This window comes from Corylus avellana, chromosome ca9 (assembly GCF_901000735.1).
Source record: "Corylus avellana chromosome ca9, CavTom2PMs-1.0".
Taxonomy (NCBI): domain Eukaryota; kingdom Viridiplantae; phylum Streptophyta; class Magnoliopsida; order Fagales; family Betulaceae; genus Corylus; species Corylus avellana.
This window is the reverse complement of record NC_081549.1, coordinates 8282001-8286948: the sequence shown is the minus strand read 5'-3', so window position 1 is coordinate 8286948 and position 4948 is coordinate 8282001.

The window sequence follows — 4948 nt, the reverse complement described above, 5'->3', positions numbered from 1 at the left end:
TGTAACAAAAGCGCCACAATTGTCATACATTGTGGCATATTACATTTGTTGAAATAATGAAGATGCAGAAATATAAGCGGAAGCAATATAAAAAATGAACACAAAGAACTTTACGGGTGGTTCGGTGTTAGACACCTACGTCCACCACTTGAAATACCCCTTAGGGTTACATTGTTCTCATTAACTTCTTTTTTTGTCTACAATACAAAAGTCCCAATTTATAGGGTAATGTCTAAATACAATTATTGTAATCAAATCCCTTTGGTTTTATTACAATTCCAATATTTGATTACCATCAACCCATAAATAGAAAATATTTGATATCAGCATAATTATGGAATATATGGAAAATATTATATATTTTTCATATATTCTATCTCCCTTCAAACTCAAAGTGGAATATTCTGGAACCTTAAGTTTCAAATCAAAAACAATGATGACGGTGGTGGAGGAGGCCAGGAACGAGCCATAGATGGTGGTGGTTGCCAGAAAAGATAAAGGCTGGCGGGGCGACCAGCGACGACAATAGCTGGCTGGTGAATGTAGATGCAAAAGGGCTGACAACGGGTCAAACTCCAAAAGGGGCCGACAACGGGGCCAAGGCTGACAATGAGCCAAACTTAAAAAGGGGCCAACAACGGGCCAGGGCTGACAATGAGCCAAACTTCAAAATGAGCCGTCAACGGGCCAAAATCCAAAAGGGGCCGACAACAGGCCAGGGCTGACAATGAGCCAAACTTCAAAAGGGCCAACAATGGGCCAAGGCCGACTAGGCTAAAACATAAAAAGGGCTAGCTTGGGCCAAAACAAAAAAGAAAATGAGCCCACTTGGGCGGTTATTAGATCGGCGCACCGAAACTGACCCACGCGTGGCACGCATGGTGATGCAAAGAGGAGCGTGGCAGGTGGATGTAGCAGAACAATGAGATTGTTTTAGAGAACACCCGAAAACATCAATGACGTTGAAGGCAACAAGAAAGTAGCTCTGATACCATGTTGAAATAGCTCTGATACCATGTTAAAATAATGAAGATGCAGAAATATGAGCGAAAACAATATAGAAAAGGAACACAAAGAACTTTACGGGTGGTTCGGTGTTAGACACCTACATCCACCACTTGGAATACCCTCTTAGGGTTACATTGTGCTCATTAACCCTTTTTTTTTTCTTTTTTTTCTTTTTTTGATCTAAAATACAAAGGTTCCTATTTATAGGATAATGTCTAAATACAATTATTGTAATCAAATCGGATTTGATTACAATCTTAATATTTGATTACCATCAACCCATAAATAGAGAATATTTGATATCAGCATAATTATGAAATGGGAAAATTACGCTTTACCCCCCTAAAGTTGACGTCGTTTTTCAATTCGAACACCAAACTTTCAATTTTTGCAATCCACCCTCACAAAGTTCCAATTTTTTTCAATTCGACCAATATTATCCCAAAATTCTCATATTACCCCTAATTTTTATTTTTTATAAAAGAAAATAAAAAACAAATGTGGGGGTACAAAAATGGCCAGATAGCCACTAATTTTTTTTTAAAAAAAAAATAAAAAAATAAAAAATTAGGGGCAATATGGGAAGTTTTGGATACAATTGGTCAAATTGCAAAAATTTGGAACTTTGGGGGAGTAGATTGCAAAAATTAAAACTTTGGTGTTCGAATTGAAAAATGCTATCAATTTGGGGGGGGGAGGGTAAACTGTAATTTTCCTTTATGAAATATACGAAAAATATTATATATTTTTCATATATTCTAACAACATTCATCCACTACAAGAAAAAAATAACGTCTTAAACAAAAGTAATGGGGGATGTGATTAGTGTTTAACACAATGAACTCTAAGTTTGTTAACACGACATCACTAACATCATCTTGGTTAGTTAAGACAACATCATTGCGTAGCACTACATCTTCGGCTCCTTAGTACACGTGTAGCCCTACGTGAACTACCATGATGTAACGACCCCGCTTCTGCTTCTGCCTATGGTTCATGAAATATTACTTAGTTACTATTACACAACATATTGCACAAGTATATGAAATGTGTATTCTAAAAAGTATCGGTTTTCCTTGTGACTGAGTCACCCTATGTGTATGAACACGAGGTTGTGACAACCCTGCTTCTGCTTGCGCCTGTGGTTCATGAAATATTACATAGTTACTATTACACAACATATTGCACAGGTATATGAAATGTGTATTCTAAAAAGTATCGTTTTACTTGTGACTGAGTCACCCTACATGTACTAACACAAGGTTGTGACGACCCCGCTTCTGCTTCCACCTATGGTTCATGTTGGGATTCCTAGAATGCATTAACTAAACATTAAGACAAAACATTTTCATGCTAAGCATTCTAGTATTCATATAATCAGGCACAATAATGACCATGACCATGATGTCCACCTCATACTCCAGTACTTTTCAATCCATCATACTCCAAAACAGTAACAAATGTACCTAAAAACAACATAAACAAACATCTTCCTAAAAACAACATAAACAAACAGATTATGATCTCTATAATGCATTAACCAAACAATAAGACAAATAGCAACAACAATTCTTATATTACTAGAATTAATGATAAATTAACAAATTTTGGTATATGAACTGCATGTTGAAAAATGTCTTAGTTTTACCTATGCTTTAGTAGCATCATTTTTTGCCTTATATTTCTTTGTTTTCGACCTCTTCCGGTTCGGATTCAAAGGTAAATGACAACATATCTACTACGGGTTAGCTTGTAGGAGTTAGTCGGCTCATCTGCAGCTTTTCTCCTAGCAATCTTTGGTCTACCAAAAGCCCTTCCAATGATAGGTGGCAGGATTTCATCACATGGATCATTAGCTGGCCATGTCTTTGGACCTTACATGCCATAAACTCGAACTGCATATTCTTGCATGTACTTGTCCATCTTGTAATATCCATCCAAATATTCCTCCGTTTTTGTTTATGCATGTAAATTGCAGTATAAGCATGTAAGCAAGGGATCTCACTCAGCTACCATCTCCCACATGTGCAAGTTTGCTGATCTAACCTGACTAAACGTCATGCATCGTACACGTGGTCGACCTCAAACTCTAATTCACTCTGCCACCGACTAATACAATTTCTTGCATCATTTTTTGACCTCTCCAACTTTTTCTAAATCTTTGGGCATATTGTGTATTGCATCGACCGAATTCCATTACTTTTTTGCTGAAAGTGTGCCATTATTTGCCACCGAATATCTGCAACCATTGTTAGGATGGGCTTACTCCTAGCTTCTTTAATCCAAGCATTAAAGCTCTCACCCAAGTTATTCAATAACATATCGCTTTTGGTTTGGCAACTAAAAGCGTGTCTAGACCATGATGCCTTAGGTACACCACTAAGGTAAACGTATGCATCTTTTTCCATTAACAAGATTTTCTGCATGTGGTGGTCAAAGGCATAAATATTGGCTACTCGTGCAGCCCCCCACAACTCATCCTTAAAAGCTCTCCTCGTGTAGCCTTTCTCTTTGAAGTTCGCATGTAAGTGCCAAACACAAAAGCGATGCTCAGAATGTGGCAACATAACATCAACTACAGTTCCAAGCCCCTACACACATACATTTATGCATTGAATTATATGTAAGAACATAAGTAGTTTATTACACCAAATACCTTATGCCTGTCAGAAATAATCCTACCAAATTCTCCTTCTGCCCCGCATAAGTTCTCTACTAAAATGTTAATAAACCACTGCCATGACTCTTTTGTCTTTGCCTCGGCCACAGTAAATGCAATGGGAAACATGTCGTCGTTGCCATGCTTGCCTATAGCACACAACAATTGCCCCCCATATTCTCCCTTCAGATAACAAGCATTTAAACAAATTATGGGCCGACAACCATACTTAAACCCCTTCTTGCACGCATCAAGGTAAATATACATCCTTGGGAAGAATGCTCCATCTCTCTATACGTAAGCACTATTACCAGGGTTGGTGCTAAGTATTGCCGACGCGTATCTCCTTGTGAGGCGATATTGTTTAGAATGGCAACCAAAAAGTTGATGCAATGCCTCCTTCTTCGCTCTATAGCAACGAGCAATGGAAACATCTATGTAAAGGTCTCTCTTCACCCTCTATTGCAATGCATATGGTGTCCATGTGAGATCATCCTTGAAGTCCTTCTTATAAGTATTAACAAGATACTCAACATCGCATCTAGTGTTTTTGTACTGATTACCACAAATATGAATAGGGTAGAAAGTTTTAATTTGTGTACAAATCCTCTTAGCATCAATAGAGGCATGAATCCTCCATGTCATTGTGCTTGTAATGGTAATCGAACCCTTTCTGCATAGTATAAGTCTTTAGTGCCCGCTTGAAGGAGTATGTATCTGCAAACTGATCCCCAACTTCAAACGTTACTCGAATTTTCAAGTCATGTTTCTCATTGAACTGCCTATACTGCTTCTTCTTTCCAACATCGTTAGAATCACTGCCTTGCAAACTTGCAAGACCATCACCTAAATCATCAGATTCTTGATTCCCAATCTCATCTCTCGTCTCACTTATGTTACAGTCAGCCTTGTCCCACCAGTGCACCATTCCAGCCTTTTCTTTATTGACCTCATCAATATCATAGAATAGGTCTTCATTCTCGCCATCATTTATTTCGAAGGCACTCAATAGCTCCTTGATGACTTCGTCAATATCCTGAATCACTTTGGTCTTCCATGGCCTACCACGCCTTGTGTTTTTTGTACCTGTTTCGGGCACGGTGTACACACCAACATTAACATTTTCCTCTATACCGACATTAGCATTGTCCTCTTCATCTTGCAAAATAGGTTAAGCATTCCGTGTTTTTCTTCCTTTTTCTTCTTACTGAAAAGTAAAAAAGAACAAAAGGATAACAACTACCAGAATTCACAAATGAACAACAACAAACATAATATATA